We start from the raw sequence: 14667 nt of genomic DNA, 5'->3' as shown, positions 1-14667 counted from the left end.
TTTGCTAGCAGGACAGTTTACTTGCAAAGGGAAAGCTACACGGAGGCCAGCATTGACTGAGAGTTGTCTTTCCTTCCCAGATATCCATCTGATCTACCTTGCCCGAAGGGCTGCCCTGCGTGGGAAGAAGGATCAGAGGGAGAGCCGGTGACCATCGGGCAGGTGGCATCCCTCTGTTTATAGATCTAGTTAGAAATTTTTTATCTTGATTTATTTATTTATTTTATCTTGATTTATTTATATAGTTACAAGTATAGATTGATAGAGTTGTATAGTTGTATCTATTTATACATCTGTATAGTTTGTATGTATAGTTATGGATTTTATTTCTATGTATATAGTTTCATTTATAGATTTTCAAATTTACATTTGTATATGTAGAGAGTAACATTTAGATGCACACACAGTTCCATTTCTAAATGTGCATAGTTCTTTAGTTAGAGCTCTGTGGATGTATAGGTCCATAGATTGAGCAGTGTAGGCCTAGGCTGCATTTTTGCCTCTTTCCCCCTTGGCTGCCTTTTTCATCTCTTGTTTTTCCCGCTGTGCCCCTTGTGTCCCCCTGTGCTGGGTCCGAGCTGGGGCCGGGCCAGGCGGAGCAGCAGTTGCAGCCCTGGCTGTCCCTGGAGCGGTGGGAGCTGCCGGTGGCCCCAGGCACTGTCCTGTGAGGAGCTGCTGAAGGACGGTGAGACTGAGGGGGCTGAGGAGGCGCTGATGCTGAAGGGACGATGGAAACCTTGAGGTGTTGGGGGCACTGAGGGCTGTGGGGGAGCAGAGGGCGATGGTGGCACTGAGGTGACAGAGGCACGGGCTGAGGGCTGTGCCGGCTCTGAGGGGACACAACGGTTCAGAAGGGACTGAGCGGGGTGAGAGGCCTGGGAGAGGCCGAAGAAACTGAAGAGGGGGCTGGGGGTTTGCCGAGAGGACGGCGGGGCTGAGGGGATGGAGGGGGCCAGGAGGGAGCACACAGAGCTCAGGGACTGCAGCTCTGCCAGGCCTTGCAACCAATTCCAGAGCCTCCAATTTTGCCACCACAGCTGTGCTGAAGAGCTTGAGGACATCCAGACACTGCCAGGAGGCAGCAGGGAGAAGCTGAAGGCCTGGAGCAAGAGCAGTGAGCAGGGATGTGCTGGGGCCACGCGAGAGCCTGGGTGAGGCCCCAGGGCTGGTGAGGCCGGGCAGGGCTGAGGGTGGCGTGGGCTTTGTCCGTGGGCGCTGCCCGGCCGGGCAGGAGCGGCCCCTGCCCGTGCTGGGGCTGCTCAGCGCTGCTGCCCCGGCCGGCACAGGGGCTGTCCTTGGGCAAGGCAGCTGTGCCGGCAGGGCCCGGGAGCTGTGCCGGGCTGCCGGGAGATGCGGGACAGTCCCGCCGCGCCTGCGCTCGCCACACGCTGGCCCGCTCGGCCTGCTTGTTCTTCCCAACCCTCCTGGGGAGCCTCGGAGATTTTCGCTTCCCTGCTGGAAGTGCAGCTGCTGCCAAGGGAAAGGTCCCAGGACTGACTCGCTGTTCCCTTTGCCTCCCAGATGTCCCATCTGCTGTCCCTGTCCAGGAGAGCTGCTCTGCATGGGAGGAAAACACTGAGGGAGAGGCTTTGAAGATCGGGCAGCTGATTTATTCTTATGTAGTTTTATGGACATTTAGATTGGGACAGTGGCATTTGTATCTTTTTAAATAGTTTTGTTTTATAGATCTATATGTATATATATTGTATGAAATATGTATTATTTAATCTGTATTTCCGTCTGTAGATTGTTATATATGTATAGATAAAGGTATTCAGTTTTATATGAGCTGTAAGCTTGTAGTAATCTTTAATAAGTTGTTAAACACCTCATTAATCTTTGTCTATAGTGTCTTGTAGAATTTACCAATAAGTTTTTGCTAACTTTAGTTGGTATTTGTATATTTTTACGAGGCATTGTTGTGCTAATATAATAAATGACTTTTTTTAAACTTAATGGAGATTTTGATAGTTGTGTATTGTCAGCGCAGATGTAGCAATTTGTAATAAATGCCATTTTTCAACTGAAATTGGTTCATGTGTATTTGTAGCTCAGCTGTGCGGCTGCAGCAATCTGCAAGCAATGACATTTATCAGCTGAGATGGGTGGTTTGTGATTTGTGCTCTCCAAAGCAATGGGCAGATGGAAATGCCATGACGCTGGAGGATTTTGGTGATGAAAATCTCCAGCCACGCCCAGCACATGCCCCACTTGCGCTCAGGCTGGGCAAGGAAAGCGCAGATTTGGGATGGCAGCAGAGCCACACGTTGGCTCAGAACTCGCTGCACAGGCCTGCTGAGAAAACTCTGGGACTCTGCTGCGCGTACAACTCCAAGCAGGAGGCAGCGGGGCAGGAGAAAGCATTCACAATGGAAAAAAAAAGAGAAATTGTGTCCAAACAGATGTGAGGATACTCTGGGAGTTTGATCAAATGCTCTAACTCACCACTGCCTCGGCTCATCCTCAGCAAAACTAGTTTGTTAAAAGCTGAACACCTTCCAGGAAAGAGAGATTGCACTTTCCCCTTCACTTGCCTTGCTGTGTGAGTGGAAGATGTCCTTAGTGTTATAGATACCTTTTTTATTGTTGGCTTTTCGCAAATATTAAAATGAATGTTATGTGTATAAGAATGAGAAATTTTGTTGTATTAATCTAGTTTTCTTTATTTCTATTATTGATGAAATTTAGAAATAGTGGTATAATACATATATGTTAGGTTATGGCATAGTATTAAAATAAAAACTGCTTTTGTTTGTATAACCCAAAAACTGAAAAAGAAAAAAAAATAGCTAGAGAACTCCTGCATTTGTAAACTATCTTATCCAGATGAAGACAGCAGTGACCAGAGCTCTGGGGGAAGAATTTATTGCATTCCTGGTATCAGAGAATGTAAATCTCAATGGCGCCAAGAAGATTGATTTATTGGGATGGGGGCAAGAGAAAACTAAACAGAAGAACACCAAAAATCCTAAGAAGAATGTATGAATATGTATGAGAAATTATGGATATGTAGTAGGGGTCTGTTTTTAAGGGACAATCCTTTGTTAGTAAGGTGTGCTCTCTTAGCTGAATGCAGAGACACCCGGCCGTATCTGTATACTTTATTTTTTTCTCCTAATTGTTTTTTTATTAAACTTTTAAATTCTATAAAAATTATGTGAACCTCGTTTTTCACAACTGGGGGCTCTTTGTCCGGGATAAACACCTCGCCTCTGAAGAGCACCGAGGGATCCTGAGTGGGAAAAAGCGCGCACCCTGCTGAGTTCAGCGGACCCCGCTCCGTTTCCCCTGGTGTGAGTCAGCAGTGGCTGCAGGTAAATACCCCGAGGACAAGAAGGAGAAGAAATAAAGCAAAGGAAAGGGAAAAGGCTCCCTAAACCGCGGTATTTGCTCCATAATTCTTGTGCACAAAGACCCAAAGAAGAAAACGGATTGTAAGTAATCTTTGGGGGAGCGGAAAGTGGGGGTTGCAAAATATCCGCGGGGTCACTGGGACTGGGTCTCAGGGGAGGGGTGAGCCCCTCGGGAAAGGGAGCCAAGGGTTTTCCTGGCACAATCCACTGGGAAAACGGGATAAAAGCGGGGATCCCCAACACAGTGCTGGATTGAGGGGTACAGCCAAGAGCATCCGGGGTTAACAGTGCTGGATTGAGGGGTACAGCCAAGAGCATCCGGGGTTAACAGTGCTGGATTGAGGGGTACAGCCAGGAGCATCTGGGGTTAAAAGAGCTGGATTGAGGGGTACAGCAAAGAAACCTAAAGCATCCAAGGCCTTATAATACCCATGGGAAGATATCAGTAACTTGAAAATAAAAAGTATTTTATTGTTGTTTAGCTTTGAGTAAAAATGAGTGAGAGTGAGTAAAATAGATGTGAGTGAATGTGAGTAAGTAAATGTGTAATTGTTATTTTAAATAGTTGATTTTGGTTTGTTTGGAAGGAAGTGGACTGTATTAGGTTGGTTGTGTTGTGGTGAGGGGTTAAGGACTGGTGTGAGGCTATCAGGGAGCTCTTTCTAAAGCCAGATGTGCAAGTAGAATGCAGAGTGGTGCTGGTGTTAGTCGCAGTTAAAGGGGAATGGGGGGGCACCCTGTAGTTATAGCTTTTGTTTTGTTAAGCCTCAAGACAATTTTTTGGTGAGATTGTGAGTAAGCATTTGTGATAGTGAGCTGGTTTGGGTTTTTTTTCTGGTTTAAAGTTTAAGATTTCAGGAAGAGCAGAGAAGAGACAAAGAAATAAAAAGAGCGGGTGGAAATGGAAGAAGGAAAATGTTGTTGAATCTATGTTTAATTTTATTTTTTTGGGGGGGGAAAGTTTATTGTGTTGTATGGTACTGTATAATATTGTATTGTTAAGAAAAAGGGTTTTCAGTGCCTGGGAAGAGGTGGGGAAGAAGGTAGTGTTTAGGTTGGTAGAAATAAATTGATTAAAAAAAAAAAAAAATAGGGCAGAAAACCAGTAAGTCGGGTTTGGGGAAAAACAAAGGTAAAAAGAAATTGCTAGAAGAAACACCCCAAGATAGCCCTTTGAGAGTTATGTTAGCTAATTGAAATATTACCCCAAGTACAAGGAAAAAGGATAGAGTAAAGATGATTAATTTTTGCATGATCAAATGGGCAAAGAAGGAAGTAAGATCTGACCACGTTTGTTGGACTGGATATGGTTCTTTTGAAACTTGGATTTGTCAGGCTTTAAACGTGTTTGTAAATTCAAAAGAACCGTTTAATGCAGAGGAGAAAGAATATGCAGCATGCTGGATGGCGGACACAAACTCTGAGAGCGTAAAAATTCTAGAAATATCAGAAATCTCAAAGATAAAGCAAGAAGAAAAAAGGAAAGAGAAAAGCTGGGACCCTTTAGAAGTGTTCCCCCCTCCTCTCCTGCTTGGCCCCCCGCCTGCTGCAGATGTCCCGCTGGGGGTCCCGCCTGCCCCGGCTGCAGCCGCGTGGCTCGCGGCCGCCCCGCCGGCCCTGCCGGGGGTTCCATCTGCCCCAGCCCCGGCTGCTGTGCCCGCACTGGGCACCCCCGCTGTCCCATCCCCGGACACTTCTCCCGCAGCTGTCCCGGCCGTCCCAGCCCCGGTGGCTGTGCCCGCACTGGGCACCCCCGCTGTCCCACCCCCGGACACTTCTCCCGCAGCTGTCCCGGCCGTCCCAGCCCCGGTTCCTTTGCCCGCACTGGGCACCCCCGCTGTCCCACCCCCGGACACTTCTCCCGCAGCTGTCCCGGCCGTCCCGGCCCCGGTGGCTGTGTCCGTGCCGGCTGCGCTGGGCACCGCTGCTCCTGCCCCAGCAGACACCTGCAGACTGTCCACGCCCCGCTTTGGTTTCTGCCGAGAGACTCCGCTCTCTCGGTGGTTCCGGTACCAGTTCCTGCCTACGGCCCCCCTTGGAGGACTCAGCGGCGGGACGGATCCCTGCCTTCACCATCCCACCAACCTCTGCCATGGACGCAGCGCTCCTAAAGAATTTCTCCCTTAACGGAGAGGTACCGTACCAAAATACAGGAAACTTAGTTCAAAAGCGGGTTTCCCCTGACTCCTCCCCAAAACAATACAGAAAGGCTACTAGTTTATTCCCATTATGAGAAGTCCCAATGGGAGGGGGAAATACGGGATTTGTAAATGCCCCTTTGACTTCCTCAGAAGTCAGAGATTTTAAAAAGGAGCTAAAAGGACTACTAGAAGATCCTATAAGTACAGCAGAGCAACTGGACCAATTTTTAGGTCCCAACATATTTACTTGGGAAGAAATGGAATCAATAATGAAAATTTTATTTTCCCGAGAGGAGAGACAGATGATTAGGGTCGCTGGAATGAAAATATGGGAAAAGGAAAACCAGCAAGGACCACCAGGGGACCAGAAAATGCCAATGGTAGCTCCCAATTGGAATCAAAATGATGAGGCAGGACGAAGAAATATGAATGATTATCGTAATCTGATAATCAAAGGAATAAAAGAGGCAGCACCTCGAGGGCAAAATGCAAAAAAAGCATTTGAAGGACAACAAGGAAAGGAGGAGACCCCAAGTGAAAGGTTAGAAAGACTTTGGAGGGATATGAAACAATATTCTGGGATAGATCCTGAGACAATAGCAGGGCAAACCCTTTTAAGAGTTAATTTTGTCACCCATGCCTGGCCAGACATTAGGAAAAAACTGGAAAAAATAGAAAACTGGCATGACAAACCTTTAAATGATTTATTAAAAGAAGGTCAAAAGGTTTATGTAAGACGAGATGAAGAAAAAGCTAAAGAAGAAGCAAAAATCCTGGTAGCAGCTATGCGAGAAAGTAGTTTCCAGAGAAATTTGGAGCCTCTAAATACTACCCCTAGGCATCCAGGGTTTAGGGGCAGGGAAAAGCAAAAACACAAAACCTCAGCACAAATAGAATCCCAAGAGCGCTTTAAGAACACCTGTTATCACTGTGGGGTGAAAGGGCACTACAGGAGAGAACGTCCTCACCTATTGAAGGACCAGAAAATTTTCCAAGAAATAGGCCCAGAAGAAGAATAGGGGAGTCATAGGCTCTATTTTCTTGGGGACAAATACCATCTGGAGCCTGTGATAACCTTAAAAGTAGGCCCCCAGGAGGAAGAACTGGAGTTTGTTGTTGACACGGGGGCAGAGAGGACCTGTCTATTACAGATTCCAACAGGTTGTGATGTAAGTAAAGAAACTGTAAAAGTAACGGGGGCAAAAGGAGAATGTTTCACAGTTCCAGTCATCAAAGACGTGGTGATTGAGGGAGAAACTAAAATTTGGATGGGGAATGTTTTATTAATCCCTGGAGCAGGTAGCAACTTACTGGGGAGGGATTTACAAGTGAAGCTAGGAATAGGAGTTATCCTGAAGAAGGGAAAATGACTGCCAAAGTTCTAAAATTGAACCTAGAGGATGAAGATAAAATAAACAAGGAAGTTTGGGCTGGGGAGGGAAATAGGGGAGGACTGGATATTGACCCCATAAGGGTCACGATTGAGAGAGAAGAATGCCCCATACGTGTGCGTCAGTATCCCATATCCTTAGAAGGAAGAGAAGGTTTAAAACCAGTGATAGAAGGACTAATAAAAGATGGGACATTAGAACCCTGTATGTCCCCTCATAATACCCCTATTCTCCCCGTAAAGAAACCTGATGGGAATTACAGATTAGTACAAGACTTACGGGAAGTTAACAAAAGAACTCGGACCCGTTACCCAGTAGTTCCAAATCCTTATACTCTCCTAAGCAAAGTTCCACCCCAGCACCAGTGGTTCAGTGTGGTAGATCTTAAAGATGCTTTTTGGGCTTGTCCATTAGCTGAGGAAAGCCGAAATATCTTTGCTTTTGAATGGGAGGATCCCACTACTGGGAGAAAGCAACAACTGAGATGGACAAAATTACCACAGGGGTTTACTGAATCTCCAAACCTATTTGGGCAAGCTTTAGAAACAGTATTACAAACTTTCCCCACTCCTCCAGGAATACAAATTATCCAATATGTTGATGATCTTTTGTTATCAGGGGAAGCTGAAGGTGAAGTTAAAGAGGCTACTATAAAACTTCTGAATTTCCTTGGGGGAAAAGGACTAAGAATATCAAAAGGTAAATTGCAATTTGTAGAATCAGAAGTAAAATACTTCGGACATTTAATAAGCAAGGGTAGCCGAAAGCTAAACCCTGAGAGGATTGCAGGAATTCTATCTTCCCCCCCCACCTCTTCAAAAAGGGAGATTAGGAAATTGCTTGGATTATTGGGGTATTGTAGATTATGGATCGAAGGCTATACACAAGCAGTAAAATTTTTATATGGGAAATTGGTAGAAGGTGAAGAAGTAAAGTGGACCCACGAAGATGATAGCAAATTAGAAGAATTAAAGTTAAAACTAGCCTCAGTATCAGCTTTAAGCTTGCCATCATTAGAAAAACCCTTTTATCTGTACGTCAATGTGGAAAGTGGAGTAGCTCATGGAGTTTTAGCCCAGGAGTGGGGGGGAGTAAAAAAACCAGTAGCATATTTGTCAAAAATGCTGGACCCAGTGAGTCATGGCTGGCCAGTATGTATTCAATCTGTAGCAGCTACTGCAATCCCAGTAGAAGAGAGCCGTAAACTTACTTTTGGAAGCAAACTAATTGTGTACACACCTCATGCAGTCCGAAATGTGCTAAACCAGAAAGCTGAGAAATGGTTATCAGATTCTAGAATGTTAAAATATGAAGCAATCCTAATAGACAGTGATGATTTGACACTAGAAGTAAGTAAAAGTTTAAACCCAGCTCAATTTTTGTATGGAGAACCAAAAAGTGACTTAGCTCATAATTGTTTGGAAATTATCCAATATCAGACTAAGGTTCGGGAAGATCTTGAAGAACAAGCTCTCTCAGAAGGGGAAATAATATATGTAGATGGCTCTTCCAGGTGTTTACATGGGAAAAGGATGTCAGGTTATGCAGCAGTTGATGGGAGAAACATGCAAAGGAAAATTACCCTCAAATTGGTCAGCTCAAACTTGTGAATTATATGCTCTAAAAAGAGCACTAGAACATTTAGCACATAAAAAGGGAACCATCTACACTGATTCAAGGTATGCCTTTGGAGTGGTACATACTTTTGGAAAAATCTGGGAGGAAAGAGGATTACTAAATTCAAAGGGAAAAGGATTGATACATGAAGGACTCATTTTAGAAGTTTTAGAAGCATTAAAACTGCCTGAAGAGATAGCAGTAGTACATGTTAGGGGTCACCAAAAAGGAATGACCTCAGAAATAAGAGGAAATAATTTGGCAGATCAAGAAGCTAAAGATGCAGCAGAACATGGGATCAAAAGAGTTCTGTTAATTCTAAGTCCGGACATGGAAAAATTGACAATTCCCAAATTCAGTGAAGCAGAAGAAAAGCAGTTAAACAAGATAGGGGGAAAACAGGATGAGTGTGGAAAATGGAGGCTCCCTGATGGAAGACAGTTACTTAATAAGTCACTTACTAGAAAAATACTAGAAGATATGCATCAAAAAACTCATTGGGGCACTCGAGCTTTGTGTGATCACTTTTTAAGGAATTATGGGTGTATTGGGATTTTTGGAGTGGCAAAACAAGTAACTGAAAGATGCATAACTTGCCAGAAAGTGAATAAAAAGGTAATGAGACAGACAACATTTGGAGGCCGTGAGTTAGCCCTCCGACCATTTCAAAGTATCCAAGTTGACTTCACTGAACTTCCCCAGGTACAAAGATGGAAATTTTTATTAGTCATAACAGATCATCTAACCCATTGGGTGGAAGCAATTCCTACTGTCAAGGCCACAGCCAATGTGGTATATAAAACCCTTTTAGAACAAATCATAGAATAGAATTAATAGAATAGACTCAGACAGAGGAACACATTTCACATCAAAATAACGCACATTTCACATCAAAATAAGCAAATAACTCAAGCCTTAGGAATAAAATGGGAACTACATACCCCATGGCATCCCCAGGTTCAGGTCGGGTAGAAAGAATGAATCAAACTCTAAAGAGAACTTTAACAAAATTAATAATTGAAACACAAATGTCATGGGTAAAATGCCTACCACTGGCTTTACTGAGGGTTCGAACACAACCTCGATCAGATTTAGGAGTGTCACCCTATGAGATGATGTTTGGGTTACCCTTTCTCACCACCCAACATGAAACTGCTACCTATGAAGTCGGGGAGACAATTATCAAAGAATATGTGAAAACAATTGCAAAAACCCTTGAAAACTTGCGGTTAAAAGGGATAATCCCTCAAACCACACCTTTAGACTTTAAAATTCATGATATCCATCCAGGGGAATGGGTATTGGTAAAAACATGGAAAGAACAATCCTTAACTCCACAATGGGAAGGTCCTTTTCAGGTACTGCTGACAACGGAGGCTGCAATCCGGAGCAGGGAACGAGGGTGGATCCACGCCAGCAGAATCAAAGGACCTGTGAAGAAACCTGAGGAGTGGACTGTAACTTCTGAACCAGGTGATACCAAATTGACTCTAAAGCGGGGACTGGGTGGTAATGAACTGGGAAAATCCACATGATCCAAGGAATGTACAGAGAATAGCACCTACCTGGGAAGGAAGGCCAAGCTTATACCAGTGGTTTCAAGTGCTGCCTGGACAAGCTTTAAAACATCTCAGGTACCCACCTTGGGAAGGAATACTCCCACCTCAAACAGGGGGATCCAGACTGTTTCAAATTAAGAAATCCCCAAGTTCTGGCTCTTGCCTGTGACTTATACAAAGAGGAGGGAGAATTACAACTCCCATCAGTGCCATACCATATACCCTGTCTCAAACATCCTAGTACAAGACATGCTAGCTGAATTACATGTAAGTATTTAAATTGTAAGGAAAATTGGTATTGTAGTACACACAACTGTCTTTCTCTTTGCATGAAATGTAGAGTCCTAAATCGATCCTCTCTCCAGACTGAATTAAGAACAACTGAAATAATAACTTTGCTTTGTGGATGGGAATTATTAGTGCCTGTTGAGTGGGAAATACCTGAGGAACAGTGGGAAATTACAATTAAGAAGTGCCAAAAGCTATTTGCCTGGAAACTGACAAAAAGGAGTCGATAAGGAAATAGAGGGCAAGACCGGGTTGGCCACTGTAGTCGCCACCAAGAAGATACAATACACCTGCTATGGGTAGCAACCCCATAGGCATGGGAGGTGGGAATACAAGCCAAACCAGACCTCTGTTACTCCTTTTTTTGTCACTCATTTTTTGTCTTTTCTCTTTTGGAATACCAGCAAACACATGCCAGAAATGCTACCGAAATCTGTATATGCAAAGACACCGAGGTTCCTTTTTTGTCACTCATACCCGTATCAACAGTCACTGTTATAACCCATCCAAACTAGGTAACTGTATGCATAATGGGAAAAAATATTGGGTTACAGAAAATTTGGGAGCAGGTGGTAATAGGTTAGGAAGTGAATGTCCAAAAGGGGAGAGATGGATTTGTTTTACATATATTATTGGGAGCAAAACCCAAGATTTAGTAAAAGAACAACTGATAAGCAAAAAGGCAAAACCAGCACAGCAATCTAATCCTGTGTCAGTTTCACTTCAAGATTTGTATACAAAACTGGAACAACAATTAGAAAAAGAAATAGATATCTCAAGACTGGGAAAAAACCAGTTTGTGGAGTTGAGAGAGAGAATCAGTAAGGAACTTAACATCACTAACTGTTTGGTATGTGGAGGGGCTTTGACATCAGAAGAATGGCCATGGAAAGGCAGCAGCTTAGGTCCAATTGAACTCCTAAAATGGAACCAGACAATTACAAAGAGAGAAAACCCTCCTGAAGGGTGGATTTTAAGCTCAACAGTGATAGGAGAAGAATGTCTCTGGCGCACAGGGAGGAATTTCCTTAATCAAGTAGGAAATACTTCCTGTAAGAGATATAAAGTTAGTAATGGAACTTCCACATGGTGGATCCCAGATGAACCAACTTGGTACTGGGCTCCCAGAAAAACAAAGGAAGGAGATTGCATATATAATAATGAAACTGTTTCAATGTAAGGATAAAGGCAAGAATCCTTCCTTTAGTATACCTGAAATCTCCAAACTCTGTGAGAACTTAAATCAACAGAAAATTGATTTTTGGAAAGCACCAGATGGCTTATTTTGGATATGTGGAAAAAGAGCATACCCAAAACTCCCCCCACGACGGAAAGGGAGTTGTACTTTGGGAATTATACAGCCAGGATTTTTTCTTCTGCCAGGACCAAATGGAGACAAACTAGGAGTGCCAGTATATGAGGACCTAAAAAGAAGCAAAAGGGAGGAGATTGGAGGATTTCAAAAATGGGGAGATGAGAAATGGCCCCCTGAGTGCATATTGGAAACCTATGGGCCAGCCACCTGGGCACAAGATGGGAGTTGGGGATACTGAACCCCAATTCATATGCTAAGTCGCATCATAAGACTCCAGGCAGTTGTAGAAGTAATAACAAATAAAACTGCTCGAGTAATAGAATTAATATCCACTCAGCAACGTCAAGCCAGAGCTGCAATATATCAGAATAGGTTGGCTTTAGACTATTTGTTAGCTGAAGAAGGGGGTGTTTGTGGGAAATTTAATACATCAGATTGTTGTTTAAAAATAGATGACAACGGGGATGCCGTTCTGGATATAGTCAATGATATCAGAAAAATAGCACATGTACCAGTTCAAAAATGGGACCCAATGCTAAAAAGCAGTTGGTGGGATAATCTATTGGGAATAGAATGGTGGAAAAAGTTAGGCTTCTTCCTTTTGTGTGCTACAACTGGCTTGATATTTCTTCCTTGTTTAATCCCCTGCTTTATTCAGCTAATCACCAGAGTAGTTCAGAGTATGCAAGTGATAACAATGCCTATAGATCCAAACTTAACTACATCTAGAGCGGCACAAAAAACTATGGTGTTAAAGAAACAGAACAACATAGAAGATCCTCTTGAAGAAGCAAGATTAATTTGGGAAAAAAATGAGCAAATGATAAAGGCTAGAAGGCAAGAAATATTGCTCAAGCCAAATGATTCATGAAAAGAAAAAGGGGGGTTTTGTTATAGATACATTTTATATTGTTGGCTTTTTGCAAATATTAAAATGAATGTTATGTGTATAAGAATGAGAAATTTTGTTGTATTAATCTAGTTTTCTTTATTTCTATTATTGATGAAATTTAGAAATAGTGGTATAATAAATATATGTTAGGCTATGGCATAGTGTTAAAATAAAAACTGCCTTTGTTTGTATAACCCAAAGACTGAGGAAAAAAAAAATAGCTAGAGACTCCTGCATTTGTAAACTCTCTTATCCAGATGAAGACAGCAGTGACCAGAACTCTGGGGGGAGGAATTTATTGCATTCCTGGTATCAGAGAGTGTAAATCTCAATGGCACCAAGAGGATTGATCTATTGGGAAGGGGGCAAGAGAAAACTAAACAGAAGAACACCAAAGAGCCTAAGAAGAATGTCTGAATATGTATGAGAATTTATGGATATGTAGTAGGGTTCTGTTTTTAAGGGACAATCCTTTGTTAGTAAGGTGTGCTCTCTTGGCTGAATGCAGAGACACCCGGCCGTATCTGTATACTTTACTTATTTTTTTCTCCTAATTGTTTTTTTATTAAACTTTTAAATTCTATAAAAATTATGTGAACCTCGTTTTTCACAACCCCCAAGACAGGACCCCCAGGATTTCTAAACTCCTTCTGTGAGAGGAGTTCTGGGAGTGGCTGGATCCAATCCCAGCCCCAGGATTTGTAAAGGTGTCTCGGTTCTAGAAGACAGGTGTCTGCTAGGGAGAGCAGGAGCCTCCCTTGGAACGAAAGAATGTAGACCCCCTCCCTCCGAATTATTATAATTTTGAAATCAAGGGGCCTTCAGGCAGAGATCTGGGGATAGGAATAAGAGTTCTTTACGAGTATAACCAGGCACAGAAACAACAATAACTACAGCATTAACAAGAAAACAAAAACAGGGACCCCGTGCTGAGAGGGGATGGAGGAGAGGCTTTGTTTTCACAAACCCCTCGGGCGGGCAGTCCCGGTGCTCCTGCGGGGCTCTGAGGAACACTCGGCTGGAACAGCAGGGATGAGCTGAGATCCTGGGCTGGTGGATGAGGTGGAACAGCAGGGATGAGCTGAGATCCTGGGCTGGTGGATGAGGTGGAACAGCAGGGATGAGCTGAGATCCTGGGCTGGTGGATGAGGTGGAACAGCAGGGATGAGCTGAGATCCTGGGCTGGTGGATGAGGTGGAACAGCAGGGATGAGCTGAGATCCTGGGCTGGTGGATGAGGTGGATCAGCAGCTCCACGGCCGTGCCTGGCACTGCCACACGTCCCGGCAGGACAGGGGGTGCGAGGCCACCAACGAAGAGGGAAGAAGGAGAAGAAGCAGCAGCTCCGTCTGGGTGATGGCGAAATTCTTTTCTCCCCACCGCAGCAGCTCCGCGACCCAGCAAATGAATGTCTTTCCCCAAAGCCGAAGAAAGCCAGCCAAAAACTGTCCCCACCCTCCTTTCCTGCCCCCTTGCCCCCCTGGGCCCGGCCACTCTTTGTCCTTTATCAATCACCCACTAAATACCCACAGTTAGGTTGTCTCCCCAGCTAATGGGTAAAAATTCCACGGGGAGGCCAGAACAAAAAAAAGGACACCTAACCCCCAACAAGAACCAAGTCGGAACAAGAGAAAACTGCCTCTCTCTCATCAATCTCAGTCCAAGGGGGAAAAAGAAGCCAAGCACAAGTGTCCCATCAGGACAGAGGCTCAATCTCCAATCAAAGGGGACTTTGTTCCAGCTTTTCCCTTGGACCAGCGTGCAGCAAGCACACCTGGGCCTCCTTCAGGTCTCTGTGTGGGCTGGCAGTCAGCTTCTGGTGGGAATTTAAAGCTTTTCCTCTACTTTCCACAGCAAATAACAGACCTCACCCAGCTGCACCAACCCCCAAATTTCACTCTAAAAATAACCATTTGCATTTTCCTCCATTCAAGCCCTGAAGAAAACAAACTTCACTTGTGGGAGCTGGCGGCACGGTGTCCTCCAAGACCGTTGATGAGCAGGACAATATTCCAGGGGAAGAGCAGCAAAGCCAAAGTTCACTGATGCTTAGGAAGCTTTGCAAAACCTTCCCACCTGTGGTGGTGTTGCACCCTCCTGAGCTCCTGGAGC

At 44.3% G+C, this 14667-nt stretch overlaps 1 long non-coding RNA gene across 1 annotated transcript; it reads left to right on the top strand.

Moving 5' to 3' along the window:
• Window positions 1-296: 296 nt before the first annotated feature.
• On the top strand, window positions 297-1784 carry LOC131590228 (uncharacterized). The gene is made up of 3 exons (XR_009280029.1): window positions 297-685; window positions 1038-1151; window positions 1522-1784. It is a non-coding gene; the product is annotated as an uncharacterized LOC131590228 (long non-coding RNA).
• Window positions 1785-14667: the final 12883 nt, after the last annotated feature.

This window comes from Poecile atricapillus, chromosome 32, assembly GCF_030490865.1.
Source record: "Poecile atricapillus isolate bPoeAtr1 chromosome 32, bPoeAtr1.hap1, whole genome shotgun sequence".
In the NCBI taxonomy this organism is placed as follows: Eukaryota; Metazoa; Chordata; class Aves; order Passeriformes; family Paridae; genus Poecile; species Poecile atricapillus.
This window is presented reverse-complemented; position numbering and strand designations above follow the sequence as displayed.